Here is a 14,102-nt window from a genome sequence, read left to right as displayed (position 1 = left end):
ATAGTTTCTCTTCTTCTAAAATTGAAGCCATGATGAAAGTCCTGAAGTCTTCTTTTCTTTTTTGCCGTACGAAGAAAAAACTCGCACTCTGCTCTTCAAATTCAGACGAGTATGGTGCACGAGCGAGCTGCGGCNGGTGCAATGTCTTCCAATTTTCACAAAGCCTTGTTGGGTAGAATTCTCAATTTTTTTATGATCCTTCAAGGGTGCAAAGTTATTCATGAAAGCTACGAGATCTNAGCTTGACAAGTTTTACGGGCTCTGACCACATCTTGAATTAAATCGACAATATTCACGCCATCAAGTGATTGACCATTCAAAGTCACTTGTCCCCTTGCATCCCACTTGAGTTTTCTTCCAGTGTCTACTCTATCGATGTATTCCAAAATACCCGAGGCTTTTCTTTGGAAGGTCGCAGGTATAGTCGCTACAATAGCTTTTGGGTCATATCGTATATCGGGCTCCGGGTCGGGGTCAGCCGCCGTCTGCACGGGAGATGACTTAATCTGTTCAGTATAGAATAAATAGCGTCTCAATACGTCATTATAGAATTTCCATTTCTCATGATCATCCTTGGGTGTTTTTGAATTCAAAATTTCCAATAATTGAGCATCCAATCGACTTGTATTAGTGCCAGGGGTTTGAGCTGATGGTTGAATATCTTTAACCAGCTCCGTTAGAACGTGATGAACGTCATGTGTAGAATTTTTCTTCAATTTTTCCACACTGTCTTCCGGCACAAGTATCATTTTTCGTGCATGTTCCATGATTATACAACAGTTGAAATGATTGCGCTAATGAGAGGCTCCAATAACATGGGCAGGAACGCGCCGCCTTTCTGATTGAGAATTTTTTCTTGCTGGATAAACTCTGTCATTTGTCTGCCAACTTTCTCAAGATTTTTTTATGTTTACACAATTTCGATTTTTCACAATTTTTCAATGGAATATTCCCATGTAATAAATTCAGAGCACACTCGCAAATACAACGAATCAAATCTTTATTGGCGTGTTGTATTAATGCTCGTCGTAGTCTCGGTGGGGCGTGGATCAGTGCGTGTAATAAGGCTGTATTTTTTTCTCCGAGCGACTTGCGAACACAGCCGCTTCCAGAGCGACTTGTCTTTGCCATTACACACGAACGACTGGTACACCACGTGATGAGCCTCCCCCTTTTATATTGTTTTCCTTTCGTGGAACATAAACATAGTGATAGGGGTCGCTGGGGAATACACTGGTACGGAATCTGCAGTTTTCAGGAGTCGACTGTTTTAAATCAAGCAGCAAATATCCATGAGCCTGCGATGTCGCATCGAAATATGCCTCTTGTAAAAATTTTGGATCCTCAGGATATATCTGACGAGCCAAATGGGCAATTTGTGCACGATCTCGAGGATTTTTGAATACGACAATATAATTTGTATTCAATGAAATATCTCGCTGTCCTTTTCCTTGGTGGAATAAATTTTGAGATATAAACATAACACTGAGATTTTTGTGATGACTGCCTTTTGTGAATAAGTCGACTATTGCACCATTCGATGATTCACGCATCAAGTCGTCCACAACAACCAATTTTGGTTTATTATCATCAAAATCTCCGGATCTTGGTAAACCCTCTCGAAATTCGACAAAATTTTTGTCATAATCCGAATATCCATTCTGCCACTCAGCATAATAGAAAATCCCTTTTTCAATCGGTGTGTCACACATTTCTTTAATTTCTTTCAAAAATCTTTTAACAAAAAATGTTTTCATCATGGCAGTAAAGGGATGTTTCCACCTTGTATCCATGTTGCCGTCTGATTAAGCATTGTAAAAAACTCGTCATTTTATACACTTGTATAAGATATTCAAATAGTAGTATGTATTTCAAAACGACAGGGGGGTGTCGTAAGGCCCAAGCATTTGACCTGCTAAGGGAGGCTATTACCTCATTGGTCAAGGACAATACGCGTAGGCGTGTACAGGTAAAATACTGGAGATATACACTTGCCCCCCTATGGCCAATAGTAGGAGACTGACTTTTTCAAATATAGGCTGATTTGTTTCTTATTTAACCACAGTTTCCTAAAAGGTGTTCGGAATGACGGACCCAAACGATTTACCACGGCCTAGTGGTGCTTCTAGAGGAAATACCCCACCTCTGGAGTGCGATTTTGATTGGATAAATAATTTTAATCTGGACTTATTGAGTGATTTTGAAATTGAAGATAATTTTGAAGTGGATTTATTCGAGAGTTTTAACCCCGAGTTTTTTGATGTTCAATATGGTGGTGGTAAAAAAGTGATCAATGATCCTGAGGCGCTCAAAGCCATTGAAGACTTCAATCTAGATTTACTAGATCAACACAATGGTGAGTATCGCATTATATGTTAATAATAATGAATATTTTTTTCTAAAAATATTCTTACCATTGAAAATAAATTCAATTTCAGATGCTCAATTTGGCCGAAATGAAGAGGGCCCACCGTCAGCTCTGAGAACAATACGAAGGTCACGCCAGAGGCTCCCTCGTTTCAAACTCGACACACATGTGATGGAGTTTAGAATTAACCCTGTGCCTGAAGGTCGCAATCCGACCGAGGGGGTGGAAGAAGCTTTTCGAGATGTCTAGAATAATATCATAGAAGCCGGTTGCCGCGGAATGAATCGAATTTGCGTCACATTCAATTTTGCAAATATGCAAAGAGACAACGCATGGATAAGCCCACGTGCGATTAATGGATACGAGTTTCAAGATTTGTGGAATCTTGTGAGCTCTATTGCACAGAGCGCCAATGGTTTCGACTGTGCGGACACATTTTGGATAAAACTCCATGTGGCTGAAGCCCCTGCAGGACAAGGAGACTTTTTTGAAAAGGGAATGAAAAGAGGACTGAGTAGAAAATGTGTTCTTCAAATTTCAAATGAAGATGGCTTGTGTTTAGCCCGATCACTTGTTGTGGCCAGAGTATACGCAAAGAAATTGAAGGCCAGAGCTGACAAGGGCGAAATACACGAGATGTGGTAATCCATTCGACAATCCAAGGGTAAAATGCAGCGTGAGGAAGCCGGGCAACTGACCCGCGAGGTAGGGGTCGTTGTACCTTCCGATGGCTGTGGTTTAGAGGAAATTATACAATATTAAAGATATTTGGCACGTGAGGGGTGCATTATCAAGGTTTATCCTCTCAAAAGGAATGGCAAAGATCGCCCGGTACTCTACGATGGCACGCCTGAAGTACCCAGCAGGAATATACCTACACAATATACTCTCCCCATTGTCTATTATCTGGAAGAGAAACACTACGAGCCAATTCAAAATTTACCTTCATTCTTCGGCTGCAAGTATTATTGCGAACATTGTAATACGCCCTACAGCTCTCAAGGGCATGTTTGTGATAAAACTTGTGACAGATGTCTAAAAAATCCACCATGTGACACTACAAGTGTGGATAAAATAGTGTGTGATGACTGTAATCGAGAATTCCACGGTCGATTGTGTTTCGAAAACCATAAGAAAGCAGGCTCTTTTGGAGGGATAAAACCAACAGTATGTGGAAACATAAAATTGTGTAAAAATTGCAATACGAAAATTGATCATCGGAATGCTCAGAAACACCAGTGCAACAAATATTACTGCTCTGTCTGCCAGAAGGATGAAGCCGCATCTCACCTGTGTTACATGCCTACATTGAAATTTAAGAAGAAAACAACGGTGAAACGTGTGGCGTTTGTTTTTTACGACTTTGAAACACGACAAGACGATAAGATGGAAGGGACTGATGACGTCAACATACACGTGCCCACACTCTGTGTTGCCCAGACTCTATGTGACCGATGTGCAGAGATGAACGATGACGACATTATGAAAACTGAGGAGAATCTTGGAAGCCCATGCAATGTGTGTAATCCTCGAGAACATGTTTTTGACGATGGCGATCCTGTGCGTAGATTTGTGAATTATATTACAACACTGGGTAAGGCGTATAAAAAAGTCATATGTATTGCACACAACGCGATGGGTTACGACTCTCAATTCATTTTGAGAGATGTTATAAAATGAATAAACAGCAAAATTAAAGCAATTATTAACGGCACAGATATAATTTTGATGGATTTTGGGGATAATAAGTTTATAGATAGTTTGAATTATTTCCATATGGCTTTAGCCAGTTTACCGAAGGCCTTTGGTTTAGGAGATATTGCAAAAGGCTATTTCCCACATTTTTTCAATAAACGAGAGTATCAAGAATACGTTGAGCCTATACCTGAGAGAAAATATCATGGCGCGGATACGATGAATGTGCCGGATCGAGAAAAATTCTTAACTTGGTACAATGAACGTGTAGCCGAAAATTACCAGTTTGATTTCCGTAAAGAAATTTTGCATTATTGTAGACTCGATGTTACAATTTTAAGGAAAGCGTGTGTGGAGTTTCGTAAATTAATCATGAATGCTGGGAATGTTTGCCCATTTACAGAGTGTGTAACGATTGCTTCGACGTGTATGCGCATTTTTCAAACAAATTTCTTGAAAGAAAAACAGATAGGTATTATCCCTCAGGGCGGTTATCGTTTAGGAAAAACGCATTCAAAAGTAGCGATTGAGTGGTTACTGTGGCGCGAGCATTGCGAGAATCATCGAATAATATACGCCGGGCGGACTCGCGAGCACAGAACGGAATCAGGGCACCGGCTAGATGGTTATTGGGAAGATGTTTAAAATAATAAAAAATATGCATATCAGTTTCACGGCTGTTATTGGAACGGTTGTCCACGGTGTTTCAAGTTTAATAGAGATAAAGAGTTGAGCCATAAGGATACATTAGAGAGTCGATATGCGAGAACAGGCCCAATTACAAGGGAATTGCAAAACTTGGGTTACGAAGTCGATGAAATGTGGGAATGCGATTTTATTCGTACAAAAAAAAAGACAGATCTCGAACTGCCAAATTTTCTTGAAAATATCGATCAACAAATGTTTGTTGCTTTAGATCCTCGAGACGCGTTTTTCGGTGGACGTACGGGAAATACCGTAACACACTATGATGTTAAAGAGAATGAAAAAATTCGATATGTCGACGTTTGTTCGTTATATCCATATGTTTTAAAGACGGGGATTTTTCCTATCGGTCACCCCACTGTACATGTAGGGAACGATTGTCAGCTCATATGTCCTAATAATGATATTTCGCGGATAGAGGGACTTGTCAAATGCCGCATTTTACCTCCGCGACGATTATTTCACCCAGTTTTACCTGTCAAAGCACACGGTAAGCTACTGTTTCCTCTCTGTCGGTCATGCTGCGAAGGTTTAGTGCAAGACAATTGCCCTCATGATGACCCCACTGACCGCGAGTTTTTGGGGACTTGGGTCGCCCCAGAGCTCCGTAAAGCCGTAGAGGTCGGGTATAAAATTTTGGAAATTAGTGAAATTTGGGAGTATAAAAAAACAACACGTTATGATCCTATGACACGAACAGGAGGTTTATTTGCCGAGTATATAAACACTTTTTCAAACAAGAGGCTTCTGATTGGCCGGCAGAATGCATAGATGATGAATCTAAGGATAGATATATATCCGAATATGAGGCGAGAGAGGGAATAAAACTCGACAAGGATTAAATTTTAAAAAATGGTGTATTGAGAGCAGTAGCAAAACTTTGTTTAAATTGTCTCTGGGGTAAATTTAGGGAAAGAGAAAATTTAACGAAAAAGGCAATTATTCGGACATATGAGGAGTTTGCTAACATAATGTTCAATCCTGAAATCGAAGTGACAGGGCTTGTCCCTGTCGATAACGACACTCTCTTCATGTCCTGGAAAAATTTAAACGAAGCTGCGGAACTGTCTACCAAAGCCAACGTTGTTATTACGGCTTATACAACAGCTCACGCACGTCTGAAATTATATTCTTATTTAGAAAACCAGCAAGAACGCCTTTTATATGATGATACAGACTCGGTTATTTACGTAAGCGATAGAACTAACGAGTTACCACTGGGGAATTTTCTGGGTGACTTGACCGACGATGTAGAGGGCTACGGAGAAGGGAGTTTCATTACGTCTTTTGTCTCTGGCGGTCCAAAATTTTATACTTATCGCGTGAAGAAACCGGATGGAAACATCGCAGAAATTAATAAAATAAAAGGCGTTAGGCTAAACTACGACACGCGTAAACAGATTCATTACGACTCGATTCGTGCCCTCATTGTCGATAAGGTAGAGCCTTATCAGATCAACTACAAGGGTATACGACGGACAATGTACCATGACGTCATCACGAAACCCGAGAGCAAGATTATCCGAGCGGCGGGCCTGAAACGAAGGCTTGATGATGGCGCTGCAACCCTCCCCTACGGTTATAAGACAAAACGATGCGCGATTGAACCCGACGAATGAAAAATATTTTTAATTTTTGAGGTAGCGATTAGGGATTAGATGTAAGACTTAGTATTGAGAACTAGACGTAAGATTAAGTTTTAGAATTAATGCTAGATATAAGCTAGATTAAGTTTTTAGATTTTATTCAGTTGAAATTTTTAGTAAAAACTAATAAACATTTTTTATCAATTCAAATTAGATATAAATTTTTATTTGTGTAAATTTTTTTTTTTAAATAAATTTTTTCAAAATGAAACAAAAAACATGAACTTTTTTGTTTTTTAAATCCTTATGCTACAAGGAAGTAAATTTTTCAAGGGACTGTTTTCAAATAAAGAAAAAGAAGGATATATAATTATTTTTTTTTATTCAAAAACCCTAATTCTAGAAAAATACATTTTTTTAAAATCTAAAACTAAAAGTACATTTTTTTTAAAAGAAAATACATTATATTATTATCATTATTGCGGAGCCCTCCCGGCGGCTGTGTGTTCACTCCCACTCCTCGAGGACCCAGTTGTCCTCGCTTTGGTCTGGACAGGGCGGGGCGTCCCCGAAGAAGATGTGAAGGCCCCACGAATCCTCCACGTCATACAAGCCGAGGGCTTGCTCGCTCTCGGCCTCCAGCCGTCCGGCCTCACGCCTTAGAGCCCGAACCCACTAAGCTCTGGGGGTGAGTGGGCCAAGTCCGCCCTCCCACCGATCGCCTCTCTGAAACAAAAAACAAAAAGACATCAATTAATAAAAGATGAAAAATGAGGAAAAAAGAAAGACAGTAGTTTGGGAATGTGTGTGCGTGTGTGTGTGTGTGTGTGTGTGTGTGAGAGAGAGAGAGAGAGAGAGAGAGAGAGAGGGAGGGAGACTTACCATGTAAGCCTCGTGCTCTGTATCTGTCAGCCAGCGCTCCGCCCTGGCATGAAGGGCTCTGATGGCGAAGATATCTTCGCCATCAACAATCTCGCCCTCCTCGTCCTTCCAACGCAGCCGCTGGTTGGCTGCTCTGAGGTAGGCCCTCTCCCTTCTGGTCTCCTGCATCTGAAAAAAAAAGATTTTATAAACAATGAAAATTTTGTTTTATTAAAAAAAACGCGAGTGATAATTTTTTTTTAATGGAAAAACGCGAGCAAGAAGTTTTTTTTAACGAAAGGAAAATCTAACACGAAAAAAGTTTTCACGACAGAGAACGCGAGCAAAAAATTTTGACGAAAACCGAACAAAACAGAAGAAAAACGAAAACAAAACGAATGAAAACAGAACAAAAAATACATGCGTTTTCCGTAAGAGGGGGGTTCAAAAACGAAAAGAAAACGACGAAAACCGAACAAAAATGAACAAAAATTGAACGAAAGATAAGAAACGCGAAAAAACAAACACGAAAAAACTCACGAAAAACGAACACTAAAGAACACGGATACAAATCGATGAAAAAACGCGAACACTACGATAACGCGGACACGGAAAACGCGATACAAAAATCGAAAAAAATAAACGAAAACCGAACAGTAAAAAAAGATCACTAAAAACACGAAACACTAAAACACGGTATAACGAAAAAAACACTGAAAATATAAATAAATAAAAACTTACCATACGGGTGATTACCACCCTGTAGACATCCTCCTGATGGGCGATCACTGGAACCACCATGTTTATAATAAAAAAACACAAAAAACACAAAAAAACACAAAAACACTAAATAATCCCGAGGACCGAAGGTGAGGTTGTATATGATGGTTCGAGAGACCTCGCAGCTTATATAGCTGCAGAAGTCTTCCCACCATCTGCCCACTGAAACCCTTTGGACAGTGAGGAGGAAAAAGACGTCCAAGGGAAGAAAACGGGTGAAAAAGACGGAAAGATTGAAAATTCCCCTCAATCCCTCTGGACAGTGAGGAGGCAAAAGACGTTCAAGGGCAGGAAACAGGAACAAGACGAGGAAGGAGAAAGTGAAACTTCCCCTGACTTCTAGGGGCAGGAAAACGGCAAGGCGTAGGAGAGGGAATATTGAAGGTTACGTTAAATGAAAGCTGAAACGCATTTTTATTGCTGAAATGTATTTATCGTTTATTCAATGTTTCAAAAAAATGTTACAAAATGATGCATAATTATCAAAAATATGAATAAATTTTCAGTCAAAGAACATACTCGGGGACAACAGATCAAAATCGAGAGACTGACGGGCTAATCGGTCCTGATTGTCGATCTGCTCCAACTCCTTATCAACCTCGTCAAGCTCCTGCTGACGCTGTGTTGACGTATCTTGAATGCGGTGTACTTCTTCTTCTTGCATGAGTTCATTTCCTTCCTCGCGCTCCCGATTTTCCAGAGCTGCAGCAATCTCTGCTAATTTGGCCTCAATTTCCTCAATGCTCTTTCGAGGCTCTTGGCACTCTGGAACAAGCAAAAAAATCGAATTCAATGAATATACACAAAACTCCGAACAAATTAATGTGATNAAAAACTTACCATACGGGTGATTACCACCCTGTAGACATCCTCCTGATGGGCGATCACTGGAACCACCATGTTTATAATAAAAAAACACAAAAAACACAAAAAAACACAAAAACACTAAATAATCCCGAGGACCGAAGGTGAGGTTGTATATGATGGTTCGAGAGACCTCGCAGCTTATATAGCTGCAGAAGTCTTCCCACCATCTGCCCACTGAAACCCTTTGGACAGTGAGGAGGAAAAAGACGTCCAAGGGAAGAAAACGGGTGAAAAAGACGGAAAGATTGAAAATTCCCCTCAATCCCTCTGGACAGTGAGGAGGCAAAAGACGTTCAAGGGCAGGAAACAGGAACAAGACGAGGAAGGAGAAAGTGAAACTTCCCCTGACTTCTAGGGGCAGGAAAACGGCAAGGCGTAGGAGAGGGAATATTGAAGGTTACGTTAAATGAAAGCTGAAACGCATTTTTATTGCTGAAATGTATTTATCGTTTATTCAATGTTTCAAAAAAATGTTACAAAATGATGCATAATTATCAAAAATATGAATAAATTTTCAGTCAAAGAACATACTCGGGGACAACAGATCAAAATCGAGAGACTGACGGGCTAATCGGTCCTGATTGTCGATCTGCTCCAACTCCTTATCAACCTCGTCAAGCTCCTGCTGACGCTGTGTTGACGTATCTTGAATGCGGTGTACTTCTTCTTCTTGCATGAGTTCATTTCCTTCCTCGCGCTCCCGATTTTCCAGAGCTGCAGCAATCTCTGCTAATTTGGCCTCAATTTCCTCAATGCTCTTTCGAGGCTCTTGGCACTCTGGAACAAGCAAAAAAATCGAATTCAATGAATATACACAAAACTCCGAACAAATTAATGTGATTATATCTCAAATATTTACCTTCAGGGCTTGGAGATATCTCATTTGATGGTCTAGGATGGGCAGCATCCCCTTGATGATCGAGCACAAAATCGATTATTGATGGAGTCTTTGAAGTCATTCGGATTGCTTCAATAGGGTCCAAAGTTTCCCAAATGCAATTAGCAGTTTCTGGACTTGCTGGGATGATCTCCATTAGCTGTATCACTTCTGGCGTCTGAGAAATAAGATCAATGGTCTCCGGGGTCTCTGGGATGATTTCCATCGATGATTGTGACTCTGACACGATCTCAGGGCTCTCGGGGATGATTTCCAGCGATGATTGTGACTCTGACACGATCTCAGGGCTCTCGGGGATGATTTCCAGCGATGATTGTGATTCTGACACGATCTCAGGGCTCTCGGGGATGATTTCCATCGATGATTGTGACTCTGACACGACCTCAAAGCTCTCGGGGGTGATTTCTGTCAATGTATGGTCCTCAGAGCGATTTTTTTCAAACTCACGAGCCCTGAATTGCCTCTGTTTTTCCTTGGCCAATTGCCTCCTTCTTTCCCGAGCATTGAATTCAGCCTTCTTCTTTTCATCGATTTTTAAGCGGTTTTCTCGAGCCGTGAATTGCCTCTGTTTTTCCTTGGCCAATTGCCTCCTTCTTTCCCGAGCGTTGAATTCGGCCTTCTTCTTTTCAGCGATTTTTAAGCGATTTTCACGAGCACGTGTTTTTTCTTGCTTCTTTTCATCAGTATCCTTTATTTTTTCCTTCTGCTGTTGCTGCTTTTCCACCACATTTTTATTTTCAAGGGGCACATTTTCATCACACACTTGATTGAAAATATCAAGATCGTCTTCCAGCATATTCATCCACAAGTTTTTACCCTCCGTGCTCACTTGAATAATTTCATTTTTTTTATTCGCATCCACAATTTTGGAATCACTTTAAGCGCTATGGGNACACACTTGATTGAAAATATCAAGATCGTCTTCCAGCATATTCATCCACAAGTTTTTATCCTCCGTGCTCACTTGAATAATTTCACTTTTTTTATTCGCATCCACAATTTTGGAATCACTTTGAGCGCTATGGGGTGATTTATTGCTCAACCGTCCTCCCGAGTTTTTCTTCTTTTCAGTCACTTGGGTGCCAGGGCCAATGTTTATGGCAGCTCTGGGGTTGGAGGCTTCACGTTGCTGGAGTTTCACCTTTTTTAGCATTTTTTCAATCTTTTTGTTTTCTTCACTATTATTTTCCACTATCCGATCGCTCACTATTTTTATTCCGTTTTGATTTTTCATGTTCACAGAATATCGAGGTACTTTTCGTTTAAAACTTCCAGGCTTATAACCTGTTGGGCGCACTAAACTTCCACTGTTTTTGGGAGATGGGCTCACTTGACTTGATGTCATTTTGCTGGAAACGCAAATGTAGTCAAAACACCCTTGTAAGGCTCTTTTATGCAACACTAGTTAGGAGGAGGAGCTACGAGTTTTCCATATTTTGGAAAATCTAACCTTGGTGGGGAGTCCTAAATATCCTATGAGAAATAAGCCTCTAGTTTTTCTTTTTCAGCCCACTTCGTTTGCATTTGCTGTCTATTGTAAAGAAAGACCAGTGATTGGTCGTTTTTGCTTATAGATCAGTGTCTCCTCCCCCGCAGGGAAATAGTATTCTTCGCTGCACTCCCTATAGAATTGAGGCCAGCCAAATTTTTCGCCCACTCTCGCTTTATATAATCTCCTTTTTTCTATACCATTGAAATACCGTATGCCTGATTTCCACATTTTGTATAATAACACATCACTATTAAACAGGATTGCCTTTTTCACCAAATGCAAAGTCTTATCATTTTTCGCGTATTTTCTATCGTTTAATAAACTAGCGATGGCGATGCTTCTCAGCGATGAAGGATTATACATCATTCGGAAACTCTCTTCTATCTCTTCGTTGGATTCAGCCGGTTCTTTGTTGTAGCATACTTGGAAAATAGTATACATATCCATTCCATTCTCGTCTTGACCACATAATCTATTCTTTCGGTACTTGATATGTATTTTACCCTCTTCTCTTGTACTTTTGTCTTTGCAGCAACATTCATCACCTGCTTGGAAATCATCTACTTGACATCCTAGTTCTTTTTTCGCCACGATCATTCGTTTTTTCGGCGGTATGTACTTTTCATCTTCCGTGTATTTATCAACATATACACGTATGCGTTTCTGACGAAATCTAGGCTTTCGTTTTTCCTTGTAATTCTCACCTGGTGACCGATCTGCGAGATATTTATCGAACAATTCGACGTCGTGATCTCTCCAAATTTTATTCATTTTTACTGTCCTAAATATATTTTCATGAATGACTGACAAAAAATAAATCCAAGTCACTCGTATTTAAAAAATTCACAGCGGCGGGGCAATATGATAGGAGTGGGGGGAGCATGATAGAGGTGGGGGTAATATACATCATATGAAATCCATGGTAGTGGGGGGTCATGTGTGACGCCGACGCCGCAGCTCTCCCTACGGTGGGGGTAGTGTGTTGTGCGCATAGGCCTGTTATGTGTATGGTGGGGGAAATTAAGCGCGCCCCACTCTCATACCTAACGCTATAAAACGCGGCTGCTCGCGGTGTATTTCATCCAGTCGATCCGATTTTGCTCATGTTTTTTAACATGGAAAATATCAACGAAAAAGAGTGCAGTGGTGCAGAACAGCAGGTGCTGCTGTCGCAAGTTATACCTCTCAATAAGTCGGAGACGGAACAAATTCGTGTTGGTTTGCAAGTTACCTGTCTCGGACAATTTGTTCCTGTGGTGCAGTGTATTGCCTTACGCCCCAACTGTGTCGTGCTGTCAATGTCACGGGAAGAATGGGGCCTTCTGTACAAAGATCTGGATGCCATTACGGACTACTTTGATCCTGAGAAATTTCACCCAAAAGCCGTCTACAATGTACCTGCTAAGCAATTTGGGGATGTCAAAGTGAGATTCCATCGCAGCTACGATAACCCCTGCGTTGCTTTTATACGTGCTGATGTAAGGCAACCCCTCATTATGGTGAGCCCGAGCGTTACAATATTAAAAAACAAAGCGGCATGGATCGATCAGTGGTTAAAATTTTTGGACTCATTGTCTCTCAAACAATACAAGGAGTCTCTGGTGCGGGCGATCACAAGTTATGCAATGCATTATATGGAATACAACAAGATGCTAGCCACTGAAGATCTCCACTATCGCATACGCAGCAATTTCGAGGAGATTTACCTTCTGGCCAGGGATGACCTCCGTCGTACAATACCTCAGCAGAACGAGGGATATTTGTATCAATTATTTGGTGAAATGTTTCATTTTTGCTTCGATGAGTTGGATGGTTTTGCGGGAGGGGCCTACCGAATGCCCACATACTAAAGACTATATGATAATAATAATAATCTTTTGTGATGGTAAATAATTTTAATTTGGAACGAAAAAAATATCATTTGTAAGTCTAAAAATGTATTTTATCATTTTACATGAATTAAAGAAAATGTAATTTGTAAACCTTGTATTATTCATTTACGAAAAACCTCGACATTTTTTCAGCTACGTAGAAGTTTCTAGAAAAATATATTCGGCTCCATATCAGCTCGAAAAATTCACCGTCCTCAAAATAAAAGAGAGAGAGAGAGAGAACGTCCGATATATACTGTCCGACAGTTTTTCTATTTACCTGTCAGGCCTTTTCCACCCACTTTCCACCCGCCACCCCTTTTCCACCCACCACCCACTTATCACCTACTTTCCACCCGCCACTCATTTTCTATCTGGCGGCCATGTTCCACCCACCACCCACTTATCACCTACTTTCCACCCGCCACTCATTTTCTATCTGGCGGCCATGTTCCACCCACCACCCACTTATCACCTACTTTCCACCCGCCACTCATTTTCTATCTGGCGGCCATGTTCCACCCACCACCCACTTATCACCTACTTTCCACCCGCCACTCATTTTCTATCTGGCGGCCATGTTCCACCCACCACCCACTTATCACCTACTTTCCACCCGCCACTCATTTTCTATCTGGCGGCCATTTTCCACCCACGACCCACTTCCTGTGACCCTCGGAGCCCAACTTTGAGGCCCTGCACCCCAGGGGGCCCCCCAGTGCGCCAACGGCCTCTTCAAAGGCATGCCGCCGAGGGGGGGAGGGGGGACGTGCACGTGCACTTCTCGGAAAAAGGGGGGAGGGAGCGTGGGAAATTCGCCAATAATGCCCTCTTACTACTGTTGTTTGGTGCACGTGGGTGGCAACAGGTGGTTGTTGTGATTTTTGTTATTTTCTTTGTGGTTCGTGGTGTTTATTAATGGTGTTAATGGGTTTATCTAGGTTTTGAATGTGTTTTAATTTATATACTTGGGTTTTAG

The sequence above is a fragment of the Diachasma alloeum genome, unplaced genomic scaffold, assembly GCF_001412515.2.
Source record: "Diachasma alloeum isolate Michigan unplaced genomic scaffold, Dall2.0 Dall_scaffold_00331, whole genome shotgun sequence".
NCBI lineage: Eukaryota > Metazoa > Arthropoda > Insecta > Hymenoptera > Braconidae > Diachasma > Diachasma alloeum.
This window is presented reverse-complemented; position numbering follows the sequence as displayed.